Raw genomic sequence first — 27,014 nt, forward strand, 5'->3', positions numbered from 1 at the left:
TGTCACATTTGTATACTTTCCCCATATCTTGAGCACAGGGATTTCCCCCAAACTGGACATCTTGCTATTGTAATTGGGGCTTTTCTCCACCATCCACTTCAAGATAGTATCATGAAATCATAATAAGACATGAAAAGACATTACTTTTTGGGTTCTTTTTACTTGTTTGACTTACAAGTGGTACTAGAAACATTTCAAACAATCACATGAAAGTAAAATGAAAATAATAAATAATAAAACACAATTACAATGCCATTTCTCCAGCATGGGGTCTGGCATGGATTCACATGCTCATGAATATTCCCCGTTGTCAGGCCGGGAATCCTCGGTATAGAACAAATCAGTATCAGTTTCGTTTCTGATCTGTCTTTCTCAGTAGTAACCAATCACTGGTCTCTGGGTCATACTGCCCCCAGCCAATGACTGCCCTCTCCCTAAGCCCCTCCCCTGGCAGCCATCCTCAGATTTTTACCGCACGTTCAAGTGTTGGGAGTCCTCGTGCTTAGCTCTCGAGCTTTTGCTGCGTTTTTGACCTTTTTTCAGGAGATTTTCTCATTTTTTCGGTTAAAAGAGCCTCAAGCGCCACCGTTTCTACTTCCGATCAACGGGGATCCGTTTTGGAGTTTTCTACGCCCCTCAAGGGTGAAGATTTCGTCGAGTTACGCTTTTGGAGAATTCCAGAAGTTCTGAGGCCTACCCCGGACATGGCCCAGGAGAAAGGGAGCTCGACGCCCGGGAAGCTATTCATGGCCTGCCCTGGATGCCAGCTTCAGAACGTTTTCAAGGAGGACGAGCATTCGTTATACCTCTACTGTCTCCATGAGGACAAGACGCACAAGGAAAAGGACTGCGCGTTTTGTGGAAACATGTCGGAGCAGACCATGAAGGATCGCCACCTCCGTCTCGCCAACTGGCTGGAAGGTAAAAGCCCGCCAGGCGAGAAGAAGAAGAAGAAGTCCGAGAGGTCTTCTAAGTCCTGTGAGGGTGCTCCGGTGACAGGGGCCCAACAAAAGGCTAAGCACTGCGAGTCCGCGGGCACCGGGAGCACCGAACGGTCTGGCTCCTTGGCTGCCAGACAGGGCGCACCCTCCCCAGCGCCATCGACCACGAGCCAACGCTCTGGCTCGGGTAAGAGGAAGTCCGAGAACCTGGCGAAGCTTCTGGAGAGGCCCCGGTCGATCTCGAAGACTCCGGCAGAGGGGGAGCGAGGCTCGGACCCTCCCCCGAGGGTGAAGGCCCAAGGCGTACAGAAGGTGACGTTGGCTGTGATTCACCCTGCTAGGACCTCGATTGAGGATGTCGTCGCGGCCCTGGCTCAGCCTGTGGAGGCTACACCAGTGGAGGCACCCTCAGGTAGCAGAGTCTCCCTGCCACCGCGGAGGGTGTCGTCTTTCAGGCCCATGGAGAAGACTCCCACGAAGTCCTCGTTGAAAAGAGGGGGAGGGGGTGGTGGCCGTCATGGATACGGACACGACCTCTGAAGAGAAGCTCATCCAAGTCGTGGAGGAGACACAGCCCATCGGGAGGGATCCCGACGAGGGCGACGACGAGGGCGACGGTGACGCAGACGAGGCTCCTCAAGAGCCCTCGCGCCCGTCGTTTCCGGCGCCGCAGGACACCTCAGCGGCCATTTTGTCAGCCATCCAGTCCTTATGCTCGGAGATAAGGACTAGGTTGCCCCTTCCCCCGACGGAGGAGCCTGAGCCAGACCCGACGGAGGATCCGGAGCAAGGACCTTCGGGGAGCCCACCGTCTAAGAAGAGGAGGACGCATCCTAGGCCTCCTCTCCCGCCTCTGCGGCCTTCTCTGCCTTCCCCCCGGTCCACTACCCACGGGGATGATACAGGCATGGACACGACTATGACGGGTACGGATGACGACGGAGGCGACGACGGGACGTCTCCCCCGACGCCCCCTGCCCGGGCGTCCCCGCCCGACGAGATTGGAGCCTTCCATGCAATGATCTCCAGGGCATCCGAGCTCTTCCAGCTCTGCCCCGAGGAAAAGAAGAAGGAGGGGTTCCTTTACCAGCGGCGCGAGGCTAAAAGGAAGACGGTCCTCGCCGTACCGCTTCTTGATGACATCTGGGATGAGGGGCTCGCCCTCCTCAAGAACCCTGCCACGGCTCCTGCGAAGAGGGACCGGTACGAGAAGAAGTATCGGGTCCCCGACGCTGCCCCCATGTGCCTAAGAGCGCAACCTACCCCGGACTCGGTCGTCTCGGCGGCGGCCAAGAAGAAAGCGGGGGGGCATCGGCCTCGACTTCAACCTCCCCTCCGGACGGCGAGGGTAGGAAACTGGATGCGATGGGACGACGGGTCATCTCATCTGCAGCGACGACCATCAAGGTGGCCAACGCCCTGGCCATCGTAGCCCACTACGACAGGGAGTTGTGGTTTAAGATCGCCCCTCTGTTGGACTTCCTTCCGGATGCCAAGAGGGCTGAGGCCCTGGAAATCTTGCAGGAAGGTGAGATTGCCTCGGACCACACCATTACGGTGGCTACGGACATCGCCGACACCGGTTTCCGTCAGTTGGGCAACAGCGTTTGCCTGAGACGACAAGGATGGCTCAGGGCGACGGATTTCCGCCAGGACGTTCAGACCAAGGTTTTGGACATGCCCTTCGATGGGAAGAACCTTTTTGGCAAGGCGGTTGATGAATCCCTTCAGGCGATCAAGACGGACACGGAGACGGCCCGTGCACTGGGGGTGCTCCAACAGCAACGGCCGTCCTTTCGGAGCTCCAGACAGGGTGCCTCCAAGGGAGCCGGCAGCAGCTCCTCTACTTACCGTCAAGCGGCAAGGTCTTCGTCGCAGGGGGCCTACAGGGGACGCGGCAAGTCAGGTGGATCCCGCCGTCGTTGCCAAGGTGGTCAGGGAGGCAAAGCGGCCTCCAAGCAAGATTTAACCGCCCACATTCCTCCCGTGGCCAGGAAGGGAAATCACGGCCCTCAACTGCTGTTGGAAGTACGGGCGATGTTCAGGAAAGGTGCCATCGAGCTCGTCCCAAAGAGGCTTCGGGGCTCCGGAGTTTACTCAAGATACTTCCTCGTGAGGAAGAAGACAGGAGGATGGCGTCCCATCCTGGACGTGCGACGACTAAACAAATACATCAAGGCACAGAAGTTCCGGATGGTCACCCTCCAGCACGTGCTGGGACAGCTGCAGGAGGGCAATTTCCTGTCGTCGTTGGACTTGGAGGATGCTTACTTCCACATCCCTGTTCTAAAGAGGCACCGAAAGTTCCTCAGGTTCGTGGTCAAAGGGCGGCACTACCAGTTCAAGGCCCTCCCGTTCGGATTAAAATCGGCGCCCAGGGTGTTCACCAAGTGCCTAGCACCGGTGGCAGCACAGCTGCGCCTGCAGGGGATCCACGTCTACCCCTACCTGGACGACTGGCTCATACGGGCAAGGCCAAGGGAGCTCGCCGTGGAACACACTGCGAAGTCCGTCCAGCTGCTCACGGACCTGGGATTCTCCATCAACTTTCCAAAATCCCACCTGGTCCCGTCGCAAGTCGCCCTGTTTCTGGGAGCACAGCTCGACACAGTGGCGCGGTGGGCCTCACAGTCGGAGGAAAGGATAAGGACCATCCTAGGAAAGGTGCAACGTCTAATGGCCACGGACGTGGCCAGAGTGAGGTCTATCAAGTCCCTCCTCGGAATGATGTCCTCCTGCATTTATCTGGTGCCCCATTGCAGACTTCGGATGCGGCCCTTGCAAGAATTCCTCGACGCCCACTGGATCCAGAAGACGGGCAGCTTCGAGGACAGGATCTCGCTCGACGAAACGTTCCGTCAGGCGATACGATGGTGGGGTGTCCGCGCTCATCTGACAGAGGGAACAGGCTTCCTAGCCCCGGCCCACCAGGTGACGGTGACGACGGATGCCTCCCTGGAAGGTTGGGGAGCGCACACCGGGGGCCTCCACACGAGAGGCCTTTGGAGCTCGGAGGAGAAGACTCTCCACATCAACATCTTGGAGCTCCGCGCAGTGTTCTGGGCCCTCAGGTCCTTCCTTCCGTCCCTCAAGGGCAAGGTGGTGAGGATCTTCACCGACAACACCACCACAATGTTTTACATTCGGAAGCAGGGCGGAATCAGATCCCCTGCCCTGTCCAAGAAAGCCCAGGATCTGTGGCATTGGGCCATCGCACAAGGGATGTTTCTGGTACCCTTTCATCTGGCAGGGATAAAAAACACCATCGCCGACTCACTCAGCAGGGAGCTGCGCTCGTGCCACGAGTGGGAACTGCGCCAGGATCAAGTGGACCGAATCTTCCGACGATGGGGCGAACCCCAGAACGATCTCTTCGCGACAGTGGCGAACTCCAAGTGCCAGAGGTTCGCCAGCAGGTTTCCCCAACCGAGGAGCATGGGCGATGCTTTCTCGTTCCCATGGGACGGCCTGTTCCTTTATGCATTCCCGCAGTTGCTGTTGCTACTCCGGCTCCTCAACCAGCTCAAGAGGTCCCGGTGCAGGATGATCCTCGTTGCACTGGCGTGGCCGAGGCAGATCTGGTTCCCGGACCTTCTGGACTTGTCAGCGTCCACACCAGTCAAGCTAAAGACGGACGCGGATCTTCTCTCCAGAGAAGGAGGTGCCATTCTTCATCACGAACCAGAGTCGCTGAACTTGCAGGCCTGGCTCCTGCAGCGCTAGAGTTTGGAGGATACGACATCCCGGCCGACTGCAGAGAGGTTCTTGCAAAGGCCAGGGCATCCTCAACTCTCAAGTGCTACGGACACAAATGGAAGAGGTTCTCTGTCTGGTGCCGAGCACAGAAGATTAACCCTCTGCGGATTACGGCCCCTCAAGTATTGCCGTACCTACTGTCTTTGGCCAAGGCTGGCCTATCTCACGCCTCCATCAAGGTACATCTGGCTGCCGTCTCACGTTACACCAGAACTACAGGACGGGCGTCCTTGTGGTCTCATCGTCTGGTGAAGGAATTTATGAAAGGACTGTTCCGATCATTCCCGCCGGTGAAGGCCCCTGCCCCGGCGTGGGAACTCAACGTGGTACTAACTAGGCTCATGGGGGCCCCATTCCAGCCTATGCATTCAGTGCCGTTGAAGTTTCTGTCGTGGAAGACAGCATTCCTCGTGGCCATCACCTCTGCACGACGAGTGGGAGAGATCCAGGCCCTGTCTTGCAAGCCTCCACACTTGACTTTTCACGACACGAGGGTGGTGCTGAGGACGCACCCCTCCTTCATGCCCAAGGTGCCGTCGGACTTCCACCTCAACGAGCCCTTGGTGTTGCCAGTTTTCTTCCCGTCGCCTTCGTCGCCGGCTGAGAGGACTCTGCACTCGCTAGATGTAGCTAGAGCGCTGAAGTTCTACGTGGGCCACACGAAGAGTTTCCGGAAGACATCACAGCTGTTTGTGAACTTTGGACCTGTGAATCAAAGGAAGACTTCCATTTCCAGATGGCTCTCCGGCTGCATCATGCACTGTCACCGATTGGCAAACCGACCGCTGCCCGGCCGTCCGAGAGCCCATTCGACCAGAGCGATCGCTGCTACTACGGCGTTCCTGTCTGGTGTGCCCCTGCTCGACATCTGCAGTGCTGCTACGTGGAGGTCGACGCACACCTTCACGAGATTCTACTGCGTCGACTGGGATTCCAGGGAGGAGTCCAGAGTCGGCCAGGCAGTGCTGCGCAACCTGTTTGCCTAAGGTGAGCCTGGTGAGGAGGTAAGAGTTGCTTAATGTTGAGTTGTTGTATTGCTTGATATTGAGCCTTGTGCCACCTCCCGTGGTTGTGCATGTGTATACTGCTATATATTCTTATATTCATGAGCATGTGAATCCATGCCAGACCCCATGCTGGAGAAGGAACAAGTTACTTACCTGTAACTGTTGTTCTCCAGCATGGGTCTGGCATGTATTCACATGCGATCCCTCCCGCCTACCCCTCTGCGGCTCTTCACTTGGTCACACTGCCACTTCACGTGCTACCAAATCTGAGGATGGCTGCCAGGGGAGGGGCTTAGGGAGAGGGCAGTCATTGGCTGGGGGCAGTATGACCCAGAGATCAGTGATTGGTTACTACTGAGAAAGACAGATCAAAAACGAAACTGATACTGATTTTTTCTATACTGAGGATTCCCGGCCTGACGACGGGGAATATTCATGAGCATGTGAATCCATGCCAGACCCATGCTGGAGAACAACAGTTACAGGTAAGCAACTTGTTCCTTCCATCGCTTAATTTTCATTTTTTGAAAGATTGATTATATTCAATCCACTACAATTTTTATTTAAATAATATATTCATGCATGTTATATTGTTCTGCTTGTAAGAGAAATTCTACCACTGCCAGGGACAAAGGCAAAACTTCAGCTCCTAATAATGTCAGAAACGCATCACATAACATAACATGCCACGACCTAACAATCCTATAAAGCTCCTAGTTTCACAAATACAGTGGACTCAACTTCTAGGTCAAGGTTACACAGTTCCAATATGCTCCAGGTTTGACAGTACCGGTTTGCTATTCTCACTTGACACAGCGCCAGTGTATTTTCAGTTTAACCAACAAAATACACTGCCAGTTTGACTGCCCCAGTTGGTCAACCCCAGTAAAGTGCACAATCCCATTATATTTCTATTTGTATAATCCAACTGTACACACAATTTGCACAACCCCAGTATGCTCCCCCTTTGTCAATCCTAGTGTACTGCAGTTTGACTAACCTCATATGTGCTCCTACTTTGCACAACCCCAAAATGTACGGCCTTATACATACCCAGATTGACATCCCATAATATTTAATTGTGCACATGTCTAGTGTGTCTGCAGTATGCAGACTACCAGGATAATTTTATTTGCCAAAACCACTATACAACCACTTTATACAATCCCAGTTTGATCATCTCGACACGGAGGAAGAAAAAGCAAGCTCCACTTTGCAGCCCTCCTATACCTTGGAAAGGCATTAAAATGAGATGGCGTGCACAATGTAAGTGTAAAGCTTTCATTTTGCGCTCAACTCAATCGAAAACTGCCGCAAATACATTCGCAATTGATACAATTCCAGTACTCTCAGAAAATCATGAAGTGCAAGATGCCATCAGCGAAACGCAGTGCAAATTGAAAATGTACCATCACACATTCCTGCGCCATATAGCTTTAACGACAAACCTCGTGATGATGTCTGGAACACATCACGCAGCCTTCCCACCTACACAAGAAACAAAGGTACATAGGAACACAACGTTTACCTACGTTTTCGATATTTCCAAATCCACTGGGTACATGTTCTTCTTAATATCTTCCCTGATTAATCCCCCACACTTTTAGACCTGTCCCTGCTACTGCAGGGAGGCATTGTGGGCGTGGGCGGGAGGGGGGCAGTTGGGGGGTAGGGCTTTAAACAGTATTTATGTAATATCCAACAGAACTTTGTCACAGAAACCGAAAGTCGTTTCTCATGGGGCCAGGGTGTCTACTTCAATACACGATTTTTTCAAAAAATTAAAAGTAGAGCAACTTATATTAACTTTGAAGGAAAATGTTCCAAGAAAATCTCAATTTGCAGAAAAAATGAGTACCTGAAGTAACATTTATCAATAAAGCATTCAAAATCCATCTTTGGAGAATACCGGGGAGTGCTGCTTCTACTGCTGCTATGAACGCATGACTACATCTGAGATATGCTTTGTTTTCTGAAAACTATGAAAAATCACACATTGTAAAGTGTTTACCTGACTGATTCTGAGTTCCGTGGAATTCTGCTGTCCTTGGGAACTTTTCGTTGTGTGCATGTTGCTGCGCGTTCCCGATACCAACCACACCCGCATTCCCATCCCACGAGGAATTTGTGTAATTGCCGAAGCACGAATCGAGGCTTGTCTGCCAGAAAACAAAACTGCAAAGAAGTAACACTAGTGGAACAAAAGGGGGAACTGCATATGTAGTTCGTACTGCTTACTGTTCAAACAATAATCGAGAAGTGTAAATGTATCAGCGATTTAATGGCACCTCCACCCACCATCAGTATCTGCGTGCTCAAAATAAACCCGGGGTCTGTGGCAGCACCTCTGTGCCTGCCCGCCAGCTCATGGTGCAAACACACCGCGTCTGTCCCACCCGCTGTCGAAACGATGCAGCCTCAAACTGTCGGGCACGGCCCTGTTGTCTTTGGTCGAAACACGATCAACGAAGCACTGTAAACTTTGCTGAGCAGCCCTGCCCACACGCACTGTTATATTCATCAAAACCAGGCCACAAAGTCTGAACGGCCTCCCCGTGTTTGGGAAGCTGAGCGGACTTTAATCAAAGCCCCTTTCTTCTCAGTACAGTAGTGCTCTAACAAGCCATCGGTGCCCTGACAGTATAAACTAATCTCCAAAGGCCCCGCGGCCAAGAAGAAGAAAACCTTTAATTATTTCCTGGGATTCAGGCCCTTTTTAAATTAATTTGTCAGCACCAGTTCCATCCTAGAAACCTGTATTGGCTGGCGTGTATCATACAATGACTGCCTGCGTGGACATCCTCTTCTTAACGTCCGCTTTGCTGGCCTTCGTGCTGCATCTTTTTCAGCATGTTGTGCTGCGCAGTTGATAAGCTACGCATGCCCCATGGTATGTTCTGGGGTTTAAACATTGCTCTGCGGCCACTTGTATGGCCTCTAGGCGCTCTGGCGCATGGCAATCTACACGCTGCCACCTTGCAATCGCTTGTCATAGGAGTTCCTCCACAAATCGCAACACATGAAGCTTTTTGAATATACATTCAAAACATGCATCAGCAAACCCAGACGATTTTGAATGTCATATGTGAAGTGTCATTCATTGTATGCCTTTTATAGTCACCATACGCTAAGGCATAACCCCCACCTCTGCAGGCGCTGCCACCACTAAGTGCCTGCTCGAATGCCAGAATAATGTTTTCTTATTTATTTATTTTACTTATAGGAGACTTGGTTTAAAAAACAAAACCAAAACGCAAAACTTTTCATTAAATACACAATACTTGATTCTTATACCTCGTATAGTCAACATATATTAGATATGGGTCTGCACAGTCCTAAGGAAAAGTGGCAAACCAGCCACTTTAATCCTAAAAAGCAGGCAAATAGCCCAAGCACAAAAAAAGAAACAAAAAAACGAAACTAAACAAAGGACACCCAGAAGCTGTCACCTTATATTGAGACCACCCTTAACCTGGGGAGCTCCTTCCCACCCCCAATGAAGGAGCCCTGCAATATTTGATTAGATTTTTTTTGAGTGCTCGCTTTACTGAAGACTTATATAGAGTCACACAAATCTCCCACCCTATACCCACAGTGAGCCAAGAACCATCATTGGGGGTGGCAAAGGAAATATATTTATATTTATTTTAGTTATAGATAATAGAAATCACATTAAACTACACACGCCACCTTCTTTGTGCCCCACAATTAACTTCTTGTTACACAAGTGAACTACACCAATGGGTTAGGAAAAACACAAATTACAATACTTTTTATTCCAAAAATAGTCACTTCAAGAAATAATAAACTGAACAATGAACAAAAAGAAAACAATTACGCATCCAATGCTGAGCAACTGTGATTTTCCTGCACACTTAAAAGGCTAGAATTTGGGATACAGATTTGTACCAATGCATAGGACAATTATGATTTTACCCACACCTTTGCTCAAAATAAGCAAAGGTTGATTTAGCAGTGGGATTTCAGACCCCCCCTTACTTTGGTCTGTGTTGGGAAGCCGGACAGAAAAATTGGGATGAAGAATTTTGGATTTCAGATCAGCCTCCAGTTAAAAGCATGTTTTGGGGATGATGGATAGCTAAAATTGGGATGATTTGTGAATTTTGTGATTTCAGAACCCCCCTCCACTTAAAGGCCTGTCTTGAGGACATTTAGGGACAAAGACAACCCTCTTCCCAAAGAAGTCGGGGTCAATTGGACAAATTGTATCACCCAATTAAATTACGGTCTATAGTTTTCATTGCACACCGGGAATGAGCTTTGTTAATTTCGAATTTTAACCAAAATCACGCTGTGGTGTTCTGCCAAGAGGAAATAATTAAATTCATATTTTTAGTTAATTAGGCCAAGGATCTACAGAGTCTTGCCCCACGTCCACTATAAAGGGAAATGATTTAAGATAAACAGACACCCCCCACTTTTTGGTTTCCGAGGGCTCAGTTTTAATTACATAGCACTCCCCTGTTTAAAGTTCAGGAAAGCCAGCTGCATTTCAGGTCCCTCTTGGAGGATACGGCAGGGATCTGGGCACTCCACTCGTAAGAATGCCCCCCTGCACTCTACCATATAGGGCACAGCCAGCTTTTAGGCTTTCCCAGAAATAGACAGCTCCACCCAGATGTAATCTTAGCAATCTCCCTTGGTGAATCTTTGCAGCTGTCAGATGGTAGGTTTCAGCAGCTCTTCCCCTCCCTCATAGTGCATTCCCCTTTATATAGCAGCAATGACACCATCAAGCTTACAATCTTGGGGGAGTAGCCTTCAAGAGTTCTCGCAAATAGGATTGGACAGTTACCCTTCTCTCTCCTCCCAACTCCAGCCCATCGCTAAGGAATGGTTTAGGAGCCTGGAGCAGACATATGGCAATTCCCATTTGTAATTGCCATTTGTTCTGATGTCAATTTTTGGCCAAAAACTAGTTATGTATCAAAAACTTAGTGATTTACTATAAACTGACATTATATATATTGCAATTCAGCTAATAAGGGGGGGTTTGATAAAATAACAGCCAGGTCTGCACCATGTTGCACAGCCGTTTGTCAATTTTCTGCCATTTTTACAAAAAACATAACAGGAACATGTAACTTATTATCAATATTCCTAATTTTACCCTGCACCCATTCAATAACTCTCAAAATTGGAAGATTTTCAGATCAGCCAGAACCCCATTTTAAATGGCCATTAAACTCTCAAAACTCTTGCGCTCCTAAACACTTGTGTACGAGCGCGATATGAATAAAAAATAATTTCATTTCATTACAGTTCCCTGAGTCATAGGTGGATGAATTTTATATCGCCATTATCACCTGGAAATTATCTAAAAAAGGACATGTCAATCAAGAAAGTATGATTTACGGTTGCCGAGAAAAAGGCCAAAGATATAATAGTCCTTTTAAACAAAGGGAATCTTCATATGTGCAAATATGAGCTTCCCCTCCTCCAGGCCCTTTATCTCCCTCGGCCAGTGTTTCATTAGTCTCTCTGAAGTTGGATGCCTGGAGTTGGAAATACCCAAGATGCACCAGCTAGAGCATTTGGCCTGCTCAGAACTGCATTTTCAAAGACACTGAGTCTACGGAAAGTCTGTTTTCAACACCTCTTAGCAGCCACACTTTATTGCAGTTGTAAACAACTAGAGGGATGAAAAAGTCAGGCTTGCAGTGGAGAAGTTCTTTGTGAAGTTGGCTGAAATGGACTCACATATTGCATTTTCTAACATCAGCCTTGATTCCTTGACATACAGTTTGTTTTTAGGGTCCACTTTGCATTTTTACTGAAAGTACAGGGCTGTTTCTTTCAGTCATTAATAAAATACACTTTTAATAATCTGCTGTTCATTTTCCTGCAGTTATTTCTCGGCCAGTAATGTGTGGTGTTTTTCCAATCTGCACTTCGATTACATTTTTGATTTAGCCTTCTCAGCATTTCCCTATCAGAAAGACAACTGCATTGTCTGCCTAAATAGGCCTCTAAGAACTTTTCATGGCAACCAAGCGTGCTTTTCTCTTCAAATGTTTTGCCAGTATTTTGCATGTGAAGCATAATCTACCTTATTGTCAACACACACCATGTCTTTTCCTTGACATCTTTATGTTGACAGGGGGCCATTTTTCTCAGGTCTTGCTTTAACTTACAAACACATGCAAAGCCGTTTTTGTGTCAATGTTTAAAAATCCAGTTTTTCATGTGAAAGGGGCCTTTTAATTTATTTTGCCTTTGTGAATTAAAATGCTGCTTTTCCTTTGGTAATGGCAGGTTGGCCTTTTTCACATGGCCCTTCAATTTGGGGCCTTTGATTACACCCCCTGTTCTCCCCGGATTCTTTGGCGGGGAAAAGCAGGGCAGAGTGGGGTTTCATCTGATGTCACCTTTTTCTTTTTTCTTATATTTGTCTTTCTCTTGGTGCCTGTGCAGCTCAATTTCCTTCATTATGAAGTGGGCACTCCAGCCTACCCTTCCATCTTTGGGTTGGGGCTGCGGCACGGCACCCGCTTTCTTCTTTCTTTACAGGGTCTTCAGGGTCCTCTACGGGCTCCCCTCTTGCTTCCAGGCTGGAATTGAATAGAGTTAATTTCTAACAAATAGAAACAAAAAGAGGCTCAGTACTTTTTACACACATATTTCCTCAGAAGATTTGCACAGAATTCACAAAAACAACAACAGCATACAAGAAGGCTACACAACATTTTCACCATTTCACAAAAATGTATTTACTTATTTTCTTTCTCTTTACAATGAGCACTAAGTAAATGACACTCTGCATATATATCAATATATATCTTGATTTCCATTTGATTTTTCATCCTTCCATTTGATTCCTCAGATGGTTCCTCTGCTCGTCTTTCATTTGGCTCCTCAATCTGTCATAAAGCTGGTCTGGGATGATAGCTTTTCAACTGATTGCTTTGGACCCATTTTTGTTCTGTCTGTTCTCCTTTTGGGATGCAGATCTTGTAGGCAACAAGTGATATGTTATCTACAATTTCAAAGGCACCATAGCAAGATGGGAGAAACTTCTGCTCCTTGGTCTAATTAATTTGAACATTTTACAGGTAAGCCTTGTCCCCTCCTTTATACTTTTTGTTGGTGGTCTTTAGATCATAATAGGTCTTCATTCCTTCAGCCGACTTTTCTAAATTGCGCTGAGCATAAGCAAAAGCGTGCTGGCGGTGCATCCTTATATTCTCAATGTACTCATGAATAGTGGATGTTTTTTATCAGTGTCTGCTCTTGAGTTCTATAGAGTAGATGCTGCAGTAACACAATTGTTTGTCCCGTCATGTGCTGTCACAAGGGTCGGCTATGTCCTCTTCTTCAAATGAAGTTTCTGTCCCAAAACCCTCCCCTTCCTCCTCACCTTTGTCTTTTCTCCTGGGTTTCCTTTCTTCTTTGTTTCCGGGCCTCTCCTTTTTTTTATGAAGGTAGGGACGGCCACGAAAGTACGCCACTATGGCACCGTATAGGTGAGGCGGTGGACGATCCCCCGTGACCGTCAGAATAGGGGAAAAAGCCAAAAGCACAAAAAAACCCTATATGATGACTTCAGGCTGACGCCGGGCAGTCCGGAATCCTTGGAAACACAGGACGAAATTAGGTGTTCAATATGAAGATCCAGAGGTGAGCGAAGATAAGGTAAGCAGAAGTGCATCAGTTTGTGTGGCAGAGGCAGTCCAGTAAACAGTCCAGGTCCGGTACACAGATATTCGGGAAGGTAACAGAACGGGAGGCTGAGGCAGTCCGATGGGTAGGCAGGGTCGGTTGACCAGGTATCCAAATGGTAAAGGTAAGGAGAGAGGAGTAAACAGGGTACTAAAAAGGGGAAGGAACAAGATTAGAAGAAGAACAGAGGAGGGGGGAAATAGGAACGGAACGAAGGAAAGGAAGGATAAAGAACAGAAAGAGCTACTAGAGGAAGAAAAGAAGGGAAGAGGGTAGCGGAGACGAGTAAGAGCGGAAGGAAACAGGGGAGGAAGCCAGGAAGAGAAGAACAAGAAGAGCAGAAACGCTTGGAAGGCAAAACACAGAGCGGCAACCACGGCGAAAAACCTAGGGAACGTTGCAAAGCATACGCGACCCGGAAGTAGAGGCATAAAATTCCTGGTCGCGTATGCGAGCGGAGGAATCTAGACCTGCAAGTTACATTCGGGAGAAAACGTGATGGCAGAATCTATGGAGAACCTCGGCGATAACGATTCCAGCCTCGCCATTTCCCCCAGGATGTGACAGTATGCCCCCTCCGGAGACTCACTCCCCCCGGTTTGCCTGGATGAAAACGGTTAAATTTACATAGTAAAAGAGGGGCATTAATATGAGATCTAGGCTCCCAAGAATTTTCAGACCAGGGGTACCCTTTCCATTTCACCAAATACTCCAACCTTCCCATGTGATACCTAGAGTCGCATATCTGAGCAACTTCAAATTCTTCTTGCGTAGAGTCTGTGGGTAAAGGACTGGGTTTGATATTGCGTGCCCATTTATCCTCAATGAAAGGTTTCAATTGGGATGTGTGAAATACGGGGTGTATCCTACGTAAACTGTCAGGGAGTTGAAGACAGAAGGCAACAGGATTTATTTTGTGTGTGATCTTGTATGGACCTATGAACCTGGGAGATAACTTAGAGGGATGTACCCATCGGGGTAAATATCTCGTGGACAGCATGACTTGGGGTCCTACTTCCCACCCTGGGACCGGTCTACGATGTTTGTCTGCCTGGGTTTTATATCGGTCTTGTGCCTCCTGAAGGCTCATTTTAGTCTTTTCATGGACTTCTTGAATGTGTGAGAGGGAAGAATCAACCGAGGGCATGTGAGAAGAGGTTACCAAGAGATGTTTAATGGAATGTGGATGATAACCGTAGGTACAGAAGAAAGGGCTGATACCTAGTGTAGAGTGAATGGAATTGTTGTAGGAGAATTCGGCCAAGGGTAATAGAGGAACCCAATCATCCTGTTGTAGGTTAATGAAACATCTCAAGTATTGTTCGAGGGTACCATTAAGTCGCCCTGTCTGCCCATTTGTCTGAGGGTGAAAACCCGATGTTAAAGCCCTCTCAATACCTAGCCTCTCACAAAAAGCCTTCCAAAAGCGTGAGGTGTATTGGCTACCTCGATCAGAAATGATTTTAGTGGGTAAACCGTGTAGCCGAAATATGTCCTTTAAAAATACCTCAGCCATTTCGATAGCAGAAGGAATACCGGTAGTGGGGAGAAATGGGCCAGTTTGGAAAAAGAGTCTACCACCACCATGATACAAGTGCAAACCTGAGATGGGGTAAATCGACGATGAAATCTGTTGAAATGGTGTTCCAAGGACCTGCAGAGACGGCATCAGACTCCAACAATCCTATCGGTCTTTGGTGTGGCACCTTGTTACGGAGACAAAACAGACAGGACTGTACATACTCTTTGACGTCTTCCTTCATGTTAGGCCAATAAAAATGTCTTTGGAGATAATCCTAGGTACCTTTGAAGCCTCTGCGTCCTGCAATCTTGGAATCATGACACCATGACAGCACTGTTTTCCTCTGGTCATACGTGGGTAGATACAGTCTATCCTTCACCAGATAGAACCCATCCTGGATGTCATACGTGGTCTCTTTTTGGGTGGTGTTCTCCCTCGAAATTACCTCCAGAAGAATCCCTGACTTGTTTAAGGAACGTGGACAGTTCTCCAATGTGTTTGGTCTTGGGAGACATCAATTCTCTGGTACCTTCCGTCTCGGCTAAGTAATCACTGCGACGAGAAAGAGCGTCTGCCACCAAGTTCTGTTCTCCTGGTATGTACGTGATGTTGAAGTCAAATTGAGCAAAGAAATGTACCCATCTAGCTTGACGCGTATTGTAACACTCGAACTGGCTTAACACTTGCAAGTTCTTGTGATCAGTTCTGATGGTAAAGGGAAACATGCCTCCTTGTAGAAGATGTCGCCACTCTAAACACGCCAGCTTCATAACGAGCAGTTCTCGTTCGATGACGGAGTAGTTTTTTTGGCTGGCATTGAGTGTTTTGGAGAAGTAAGAGACAGGATGTTCGATGTTTCTATGTATTTGGAGCAAAACAGCTCCAACAGCAGCTGCTGACGCATCCGTCTCCAAAATGAAGGGAAGCCTCTGATCCGGTTGTCGTAAAACAGGAGCGGAGCAGAAGGCTTCTTTGAGAAGGTGAAAACTCTCCTCGGCGGTTGCCGACCAACTGAATGGCATAGAAGATTTCTTAAGCAGTGATGTAATGGGCAACACCTTTTGGGAGAAGTTCGGAATGGACTTCCGATAAAAGTTTGCAAGACCAAGAAACTTCTGTACCTCTTTAACAGACTTAGGTGATGGCCAATTTAAAATTGAAGTGACTTTCCGGGGGTCCATCGAGATACCCTTGCTGGAAAGAATAAACCCCAGATAGGAGATGGAAGGGGCGGAAAAAACACATTTGTTTAGCTTGACAGAAAGATGGTTGTCCTTTAGTCGTCGGAAGACTTCCCTGACATGTTCTTTGTGTTCTTCTGGCGACTGAGAAAACACCAAAATATCATCCAGATAGACGATATCGTGTGGCATAGTAGATCCGAAAAGAGACAGTCCATAAAGCGTTGAAATATGGAAGGGGCGTTGACTAATCCAAAGGGCATCACCTGATATTCTTATAGCCCGAATGGAGTCCAAAAGGCCGTCTTCTACTCATCCCCCGCTTGAACTCGAAAGTAAGTGATAGGCATTCCTTAAGTCCAATTTGGTAAATATAGTGGATCCTTGAACAGCTTGGATGATTTCCGGTATGAGTGGCATGGGGTATCGGTCTTTGATGGTCACCTTATTTAAACCCCGATAATCTATGCAGGGACGCAGTTCCTGTGACCCCTTCTTGGGAATGAAGAATAAAAAGGCCCCTGCCTGAGACTTAGAAGGTCTAATAAGCTTGTTGGCTAAATTCTTATCCAAGTATTCTCTGAGATAACGCTTTTCTTCCAGAGACAGGGGAAACATAAGACAAAAAGGGACTAGAGCACCTGGCGTACAATCTATACAACAATCTTCAGAACAGTGAGGAGGTAATTCTAGAGGTATCTTTTCCGTAACTACTTCAGTGTATTCTTGAAGATAAGTTGGTAGACAATGTAGAGCTCTCGGCTCACAACTGCTTGCTGTCTTAATCTCGAATCTAGGTTCAGGCAGGCATTCAGCCTTACAGGTAGCAGAGTGGAAGCTAAGAAGATTTTTGGACCAGTCAATCTTTGTCATACTGCGCTTGCTCTTGCCACCCTGCTTCTGAAGCAACTTGTTTAAAGTTCGTTATGTAGGTAAGTAGGTCCGAGTTGCCCTGGCGAATATCCAGCAAATCTTCCGATGCTAAGAAGGTACTCTCGGTATGTAAAAAGGTCTGTTGTAATAAAGCCTTGAAGGCGTTATAGTCTTGAAAAACTGGGTCGGTCCGATTCACAAGAGGGGTGGCCCAGGCAAGGGCATTGCCAGTCATATGGGTAATCATAAATCCAATTTTCACGTGGTCTGAGGCAAAAGTCTGTGTACGAAAAGAAAAATGAAGATTACAAGCGTCCAGGAATTCTTTGACCCTTTTGGGAGCACCATCGAATTTGCCGGATACCAAAGGAAGAGGAGGTAGTTCTGTCGAAAGGCCCACTCTCTCTGTCAGACGTTGTTGCAAAGCAGTGTTGGCACTCTTTAGGTTCTGAACCTCTAAGTTCAGGTTCAGGTTCTGTACGGCGGCTACAAGTTCCTGAATCTGTTGAGGGGTAGCCATGTCAATGTTTTGGCGTGGTAAACTGTGGTAAACTGTCACAAGGGTCGGCTATGTCCTCTTCTTCAAATTAAGTTTCTGTCTCAAAACCCTCCCCTTCCACCTCACCTTTGTCTTTCTCCTGGATTTCCTTTCTTCTTTGTTTCCGGGCCTCTCCTTTTTTTTTATGAAGGTAGGGACGGCCACGAATGGACGCCACCGTGGCACCGTATAGGTGAGGCGGTGGATGATCCCCCGTGACCGTCAGAAAAGGGGAAAAAGCCAAAGGCACAAAAAACCCCTATATGATGATTTCAGGCTGACGCTGGGCAGTACGGAATCCTTGGAAACACAGGACGAAATTAGGTGTTCAATATGAAGATCCAGAGGTGAGCAAAGATAAGGTAAGCAGAAGTGCAGCAGTTCGTGTGGCAGAGGCAGTACAGTAAACAGTCCAGGTCCGGTACACAGATATTCGGGAAAGTAACAGAACGGGAGCCTGAGGCGGTCCGATGGGCAGGCAGGGTCGGTTGACCAGGTATCCAAATGGTAAAGGTAAGGAGAGAGGAGTAAACAGGGTACCAAAAAGGGGAAGGAACAAGATTAGAAGAAGAACAGAGGAGGATAAAGAACAGAAATAGCTACTAGAGGAAGAAAAGAAGGGAAGAGGGTAGCAGAGACGAGTAAGAGCGGAAGGAAACAGGGGAGGAAGCCAGGAAGGGAAGAACAAGAAAAGCAGAAATGCTCAGAAGGCAAAACACAGAGCGGCAACCACGGCGAAAAACCTAGGGAACGTTGCAACGCATACGCGACCCGGAAGTTGTGAAACAATTCAAAGCGGAATTCTATGTTTTGACATACTACTCCCCGAATTCACAGCACAGTGATTGCTGTTCACACATGAAAAATCTTATCTGTTGCTTCTTAGTTGTTTTACGTTGTCTTTAGAATTCCGCTTTGAATTGTTTCACAATTGAACTGTGTCTGTTTTGACAAACCTCCACAGAGGTTGGGTTTGTTGCACACACACCATGTTCAACTTTGTCCCGAGCATTGGTGGTAAATGGTGTTTTAAAGCATTTACGTTTATGTTCTGTTATGGTCCAACAAACCATTGATGATGTCTATTATCTCTCTGTAAATTGTGTTGTTGTGTTTTTGACTTATGCAATTACCACATAAAAAGTCCTCTAGAGATCTTTCTCTATGATAACAATTTCGAAGAGTCATTTTTTCAAACCAATTGTGGGAGCCCTTCGTGCATGAGTAACCTTGAACCTATTCATTGGTGTATTTTGTTTCTGATTTAACCCTCCTGGGTAGAATAGGTTCCATACCAGGAGCCCGCATTTTTTTATTCTGACATAATCTGAGTCAGTGATTATGGCCAGTTCATTGAGTTGGTGGTGCACTGCAGTGAGGATGGCTTGATAAACGTCCATCAACTCTGCAACCTGACTACTTCGGGGTAGTACTTTATAACTAGCAGAGGGTTCCGGGTTATCATTCACCCAGGCATTCCCAATGCCAGCCACCAGTTCTCTTTCCCCTTTGTTATCAACATGGTAGGAGCACCCATCCACATAAACTGTGGATATCCCCTGACACGTCTCTTCTTCATAGACTGTGTGTGGGGAAGTTAAGTATGCCTCCATGTTGTTGTTGGTCATTAGACTTTTTTAAGTCTGCCAACCCTTGCGCTAGGGGACTCTGCTTGTATTGGCCATATCGGACCCCCAGAGGAAAGCGTTGCATTGACACAATCCAGGAAGTAATTCTGGAATTAATGATGTTCCCTACCCGCATTCTGGCACTTTGGAGATATTGCAACGGTTGGTGAGGAGTCTCGACAATGATGTGCTCCCCCTGGATGAATGGGTGGTAAATTATCAATGCCCACACCGTTGCCAGAAGTGCCTTCTCACAGTCATTGAGTCTTTCCTCCACAGAGGACAAAGTCTTGCTCATGTACAAAATTACTTTGTTGACTTTGTTCTGCTTTTGATACAACACCGCTGTTAGGCAAGTATCTGAGAACCCCATCTCCAAGAAGAACTCCTTGTTCTGTATGGGGTAATCCAAACAAGGAGCCTGGGAAAGGCTTCTTTTCAGTTGTTTAACTGCCTCGACTTGTTCCAGACCCACTCCCACTTTACTCTGGCCTTTAATAAATGCCCCAAGGGTGGAGTGACCTCTGCATAGTCTTCAATGAACTTCTGACTATAATTAGCTAGTCCAAGAAGGATTCTTACTTCTTGCAGAAAAGTAGTTTCTATTAATTGCAATAAGGCTTCCACCTTCTTCGCCTAGGGATTAAGTCCCTCAGGGGTGATCTCATGCCCTAAGAAGTTCTCTCAGGTGTTACACCACTGTACCTTCTGAAAGGACAGTTTTGCTCCTGCTTTCTGCATCTGGGTCAACATATAGCAGATTTCTGCCATATGTTCCTCCACAGTTGAGCTCTTGATCAGAACATTGTCTACATAGGACAGGTTTCCCCTTTTGCCCAAGTTGGTCATGGCCTTATGTAGAAAGATTTTGAACTCATTGCCAGAGTTTATGTATCCAGAGGGGGTTTGGGTCCAAGTGTACTGCTTCCCCATGAAGGTAAAGGCAAGCTTTCACTGGTCTTCCCTACTCACGGGTACTGTCGAGTAACCGTTGGTCAGGTCAATGGCAGTGTACACCTTTGACCCTTGGATCTGTGCCAGCCCTTGATCGATGGAGGGAAGTGGCATTCTTGAGATGTGGACCCATTTGTTCAACTCCCTCAGGTCTGCACATAGTTTCCATTGGCCATTTGGTTTGAGTATTCTTAGTACAGGTATGTTCAAGGTACAGCGGATAGGATAAATTATCCCATGGGTTTCTAAGTTCTTAAGAATCGACGTGAGTGACTCCATGGACGCAAGAGGTAATCGTTATTGTTTCACAAATATTGGAGCCATCTCGGGGTCCGTGAGTATGGTGCTTCAATAAATGGATGTGCGTTCACAGTCGTATGAGTCCACTGAAAAGATATCTTGGAATTCCAGGAAGACCTTTTTTAGCTTTTGTGTTGCTCCTCAGTCTCACAGGCATCAGCAAGATTGATGCTTCCCTCAACCATCTGCTCGAAACCTGGAAAGACCTCAGGCATGGCTGTTTGAGCGGTATCCTCCAGTTGGGTGGAGAGATCTCTTTTGATGGTGTTGACCTGGACAGCAGGTTACAGGAATTCAAGGAAGTGGTCCTTTACTCGGAACTCTACCTCTTCCCTTCTGATGTCACAGGTCACCTCTTCCCCCACGTAGGGGCTGGAAGAGTACACCAAGAAATTGCTCCAATGCCTAGTAAAAATCTTTTCTGGAGGAATACCGTCTCTGAAGTTCGAAACAGTCATTTGGGATTGGTCCCATGATTTAATTACCTAAATCAATAGAATAATGTTGGGCATCAATCGCCATTCCAACAAAGGTGTCTTCACCCAAAGTAATACTCTGAGGGTCGTTGTTATCCATCAATATTCAAATGGTGTTGTGTTCTTGGTCTACTAGAGGTGTCAGATTTAAATACAAATGTTGTTGTTGGAGATGGTAATTTAGATTTGTATAGGCACCCTGATGTTTGAGGTTCTGTCCTTGCTTAATTTTGAGGGGAATAGTGTATTGTTGCACCTTTCCTGGGATGGTAATCTCTTCTTGCACTTGAATTTCAACAGCATAAGGCAGCAATTGAGATGACTGAAATGCTTTTTCAGTGTTGTCAAAGCACATGGGGTTACCCCCGTTGTAACCAGGCTTTATTATAAATTAGGTCCAAATTGATTGCAAATCGGTTGAGAATGCCAGTGCCCAAATAAAAGGCGGAAGTGACATCTCTCATGACCCCGAAATTATGCTCTATGCTTTTATTGCCAATGGACATTTTTATCATAAACCTGCAATGCAGGAGATGTTTGGAATGTGGGGTTTCCAGACCTATTTCCCATTTGTCAATTGATTTAAATGTGGGAATGGTCTGATCTTTTGGGAGTTTCCTCAATAATTCTTCACCGATGAAGCTCCTTCCATTATTCAGGCATACTCTGTCGAACCCCGGCTCCTCCCCATCATTTAACTGAATGTGGAAAAACAACTGTCTGCTCTTTTCCTGAATGTCTGTCAAACTTTGAGTGGGTTCGTCCTTGTCTGGTTTCATGGGCCTCAAGGTTTCTTCCGATTTTAGACTAGTGTAACATTTTAGGGTGTTCCCTTCCAATGTGGATTGCCACTTAGCACTGTGAGGAAGGTTGATTTTCAAGAATGGAGAAGGGTTCCCATCACCAGTTTATTCTCCTACAGAGATGACAGAGATGTCTGGGACCTACTTATTCTACAAAATGGAATTCCACATTCTCAGACCGTTGATCAATTAAATGACAAGTACCATTCCTGCCTACATAATTGGTACTCATTTTTTATTTTATAGGCCAACTAGTCTAAGTCCAGAGGCCCTTGTTTAAACAGCTGATCATAGGTGTGATTGTTCCCCAGTAAACAAGGTGTGCCCTCTAGAGTCACGACTATCACTGGATGTTTAACTCGATGTAACCCAATTTTTACTTCCAGATCTGCTGTCCCTTAGCGGAAATATTATTCCTGTTAAAATGTTGGAGCTGTCCGGTAAATGGGGTGAGGAAAATTTGGTGGCCCTCCCCCATCTTGTGTTTAGTTGGTCAAATTCCTTTTTGGACAGGAGGTTGGCCTGGGATCCAGTATCCACCAGAGCTGATAATTGACACTGACCCTGCACCTTGACCGGTGCATAAAATTGCCCTTCTTTCTCCTCTAAGCTGCAAAGAAAGTGTGAGTTATTTGGCAGCCCTGTGGTAATTTTCCTAATATTTAACTCTGACACCTTGTGATGTTGGGCAATTTTCTGTGTCGGAGTTCAGGAATCTGTAAAAAAAATGTTGCAACTCGCAATGGAAGTCGGTGGGGAATCCTCCTGGTCCCCGGCTCCTTAACTGTCCACCTTTACCTGACGACAGTTCTCAGAACCTTTTGGGAGAAAGGACACCTGCCTCAGTTTCAATTCGGTCTGGCAGACAATTTGGGGGTTGAAATTCTTGCCCTGGGTCGGCCTACATACTTACCCTGTTTCATTCAGGATCATTTGGGACCATTTTTCTTTCTTAAGGTTCCCCCCGTTCCTGAAAGAGAATGTCTGTTTACCTGAGTCCTCTGGGAACTCTTATCTTTCAAAGGGATAATCTTAAGCTCCTCCACAAAGTGGGTTCTTCTTTGGCCTCTCCTACTTACCCTTTGCTCATTTCGGGGGTAGAAGAGATACTTTCAGGCTGAGAGGTTTTTAGGGGTTCTATCTGGGTTAGAAAGGAAGCTTCCTTCCTACAGGGCTTGGCATCTCCCCTCCACTCAGGTCCCCTCCTCAGGAACCTGTGCTTTGTCAGATGTTTCATCCTGTCATTTCCCCCCGGGGCATCAGACCTGGGTTTTGGTTGGTTCTGGGCAGCAGGTTCCAGCTGGGGGTTTGACTGAGCCCTCCGCATATGTCCCAGATCATTGGTCAATTGCTCTCCCGGGTTCAGGGATCTATTGTCCTGGAAGCAGGGACAGAGAGGAGGATTATTCTGGAAGTTCTGGTCCAGGAGGTACCAGGGGAAAAGTATGGAGGGAAGTTTCCCATTGCAGTACTTACCTGGTTCAACCCCCCCCCCCCCAGTGCCCTGGCAGTGTATAGATTGACCTATTACCCTTGTATCTCAGGCTTATATAGGTGGCATGTCAGATGGGTCACCATTCTGGTACCCCACCTGACTACCATTCGATTGGGCTGGGTCAGCGGGTATCCTCTGCCTTTCATTCTGCTTGTTGGCAAAAGGATTATTTTTAGGCCCCCCCTCTCCAGATCCAATGGAGGGGTAGTTTTCACCTCCACCATCTTTGCAGTGGCAGGTGTAGTAGAGGGTTTAGGGGTTTTGGGGTTGTTTGTACTCAGTGGGCTTCTGGATCTCATAGAGCCTGTTCTATCACCGAATCCAAGGTCCTGTGCTCATCAAAATCCTGCACCAATCGAGTCATGATGTATTTGGGGAGTGCATGGAAGTAGGTGGTCACAAACTCCCCACTATTTGTGTTTATGCATCAGGAAATCTGCGCAAATGCTTGATTTAAATCCTGCACAAACTCCCTAGGCACCTGGTCTTCCCCACATCACAAGTTATATGCTGCCTTACAGGCCTCTTGTGGGTTCCAGTGGAACAATTTTTAGCGATCCTGATTCTCCAGCGCTGCAAAGAAGCTGGAGTATTCGGGGGAGAATATACACTTGACAAACTCCATACAATACACATCATTTTTGATTCAAAACGATGTCATCATTTGCTCATAAAGCTCTCAGTGCTCCCATACCAAATATTTTGCATTCTTGTGGTAGGGAGTCAAACACCTCTTTATGGCCTTTGTCTGTCGAATCGGGTCTTTAACAAAACTCTTCTTCTGTTTCCCTGTCTTTTCCTTCGCGCCTGGAGTCCATTACCCTTCTGACCCAGAACTGCTGCTGGTAGTCCCTGCCCTGTCTTCTAGGTTCTCCGTATCTCTATGAGACTGGGAATATCTTCCAAACCACAGGGTCTAGACTCCTCTCGCCTGGTCAAAAGTGAACTCTCATGGTCACTCTCCCGGTAGTTACTTTTAGGTGCAGGATATAACCCAGTTTCCTCATCCTTGCTTCCAAGGAGCCTGGGGAATTTCCCCTCTCCCCCTGAATGTACAGCGGTTTTTAGAAAGCCCCTTTTGGGCTGAAGCTTTGAATGTTCTTCTCCAGAGAGGCAAGCTAGTTGGTTTATTTGTAGCCTCATCTTCTATAAGTCTAACCCCCTGATCTTGATATCATAGGAGTTTTCCGGGTCAGAATTACTCACAAAATTCCTTTTGGTCTCCCAGGACACACTGGCCCGGCCACCTTCCCTTCTGTGTGGTAGAGATGAATACTCATCAATATCAGACAGAGACTGGCCTTTTGGATCAGTTGGGTTAGGCATGGGTAAGTCTAACTGCCTCATGTCACCCTGTTCTTGATAGGTGGCATGCATGGGGTTGGTTCCCATTTGTACATGGTAGGTTGTCAATGACTGGCATGAGACCCCTACTGGGAGGGGCCCCCACCTTGATCAGTGGGCCTTGTCCCCAATCCGGATCGGTCAGGATGCCTCAGGGCCTGTTTATAATTTTCAATTTCCTTAATGAGGCTCTAACACCTTTGTCCATCTTTCCTTATTTCCTGTTGGTAGTCAGAGGTCAGAGAGCTGGCTTTTTAATTCTGACACTAAGGCCTGATTAGTGACAAGCACCCTGCTCTGAACTACCAACTGATCTTTTGTTTGCTGCACCTCACGTTGAAGTGATTCATTCTGCCTCTGTGAGCCTTGTATGCTGTGTGCATATGCCAGGTGCTTTTAGTTCAGGAGAATAATCTCTTTCTCTTGCTCATCCCTACAATGTGTTGCCTCTAATAGATCAGCTTTTATTTGTCTCACACGCTCTACTAGCTCATTCCATTCTTCTCTAATTATGGTCAGTTCCTGAGGACATGACTGTTCCTTCTCTGCATCCACTTTCAGCCTGAATGCATGTTGGTCTTAGACTAGTTGTACATTTTGTTATTTCAGAATATTTACATTCTGAAGCATTTGATCAAACTCCTTTTGTGAGTGCATGTGTTTAATGATGGATTTTATTTCCCTTTCCAATTCCCTAATCTGTTGTTTATTGGCTATAATGTTATCTAACAACCCTCTGTTATAACCAGTCTGGTCATTCAATTGGGAATGCAGGCGATTTACAGTGTCTGCATCCTGAGTGCATGCATTATGCAGTGCAGCAAAAACACACACTCTCTCTCTCTCTCTCTCTCTCTCTCTGTCTCTCTCTCTCTCTCTCTCTCTCTCTCTCTCTCTCTCTCTCTTTCAGCGCTTCCTTGCATCACACACTCTATGGATTCATTTTAAAATGGCTTTTTGTAACTTTTGAAAAACCTTTGTTGTGCAGGGGCAAAACTCACCCTGTTCCTGCTTGATTTTCTACACACAATGCCAAATCAAAGATCAATTCTTAATCAATCTCCTGTTTGCCTTAGCACCCTACACAGTCTTATGTTTGTACACCTATACACCTGCCGGGTACTCAAGGGTCAAGCATTACAGTGACATTTAACAATGCATAGCAACCTTATATCTACCTCAATGTAGTTACACCAAAATTAATATCCTGTCACCAATGCACTTGTCATGAGTTAACAATAATAGTCCAGATCCCGGCGCACAAGCCCCCAATTTGTTGCGTTATATTGAGACCATCCATAACCTGGGAAGTTCCTTCTACCTACTTAAGTATTTTGTCAGCGCTGGCCTTACTGAATACTCATCTAGAGTCAAACAAATCTCCGCCCCTGTGCCCAGAGTGACTCAAGAACCAGGCCGGGTATAGGAAATACATTTGGATTTATTTTAATTGTAGGTGATAGAAATCACACTAAACTCCACACACCACCTTCTTTGTGGTCCACAATTAACTTCTTGTTACACAAGGCAATCACAGCAATGGGTTAGGAAAAACACAAACTAAGATACTTTTCTTTCTACAAATTTCACTTCAAGAAATAATTAAACTGATCAATAAACAAAAAGAAAACTATTACGTATGCAATGCTGAGCAATTTCGATTTTCCTGTGCACTTAAAAAGCTTGCAGTTGGGTTACAGATTTGTACCAATGCATAGGACAATTATGATTTCACCTACATCTTTGCTCAAAATAAGCACAGGGTGATTTAGCAGAGGGTTTTTCAGACCCCACTACTTTGGTCTGTGTTGGGGAAGTCATACAGAACAAATTGGATGATTGAAGAATTTTGAATTTCAGACCAACCTCCTCTTAAAGGTCTGTAGAGGGGAAGCTGGACAGTAAAAATTGGGATAGTTTGAGAATTTTGGATTTCAGACCCCTCTCCACTTAAAAGCCTGTGTTGGGGAAGCTGGATAACAAAAATTGGGATGATTTGAGAATTTGGGGATTTCAGAACCCCCTCCACTTAAAGGCCTGTGTTGGGGAAGATGGAAGTTTAGGGAGTTATTTTAGTTTAGGGGCAAAGACACCTCTCTTCCTAAAGAAGTCAGGGTCAACAGGACAAAGAATATCACCCAATTATATTACAGTCTATAGTTTTCAGCGCACACCGGGAATGAGCTTTATCAATTTTGTATTTTAAAAAAAGGTCACCCCATGGTGTTCCGCCAAGGGGAATTAATTAAATTAATATTTTAAGTTAACTAGGCTAATGATCTAAACAGTTTTGCCCCCGCCCATTATAAAGGGAAAGGATTTAAGACAAGCAACCTCACCCACCTTTTTGGTTTCCCAGGGCACAGTTCTACCTACATAGAAAACCTCTGTTTAAAGTTCAGGAAAGCCAGCTGCATTTCAGGTCGCTCTTGGAGGATAGGGCAGTGGTCTGGTCACTCCACTCTCAAGGATGGCCCCCAGAACTCCACCATAGGACCCAGCCAGCTTGTAGGGCT

The 27,014-nt window shown here is 46.7% G+C and overlaps 1 protein-coding gene across 3 annotated transcripts in view; it reads right to left on the minus strand.

Moving 5' to 3' along the window:
- ALS2CL (ALS2 C-terminal like) overlaps positions 1-27,014 on the minus strand; it is a 757,501-nt gene that overhangs the window by 624,245 nt on the left and 106,242 nt on the right. For 2 of the 3 annotated variants that reach the window (XM_069647089.1, XM_069647088.1), the window contains exon 1: positions 7,716-7,854. The exons of the other annotated variant lie outside the window; for it this stretch is intronic. The gene's annotated coding sequence lies outside the window, so the exon portion shown is untranslated. Of the gene's footprint in view, positions 1-7,715; positions 7,855-27,014 lie in introns of those variants that run through there. 3 annotated transcript variants of the gene reach the window in all.

The sequence above is a fragment of the Ambystoma mexicanum genome, chromosome 2q, assembly GCF_040938575.1.
Source record: "Ambystoma mexicanum isolate Mex_15411 chromosome 2q, UKY_AmexF1_1, whole genome shotgun sequence".
In the NCBI taxonomy this organism is placed as follows: Eukaryota; Metazoa; Chordata; class Amphibia; order Caudata; family Ambystomatidae; genus Ambystoma; species Ambystoma mexicanum.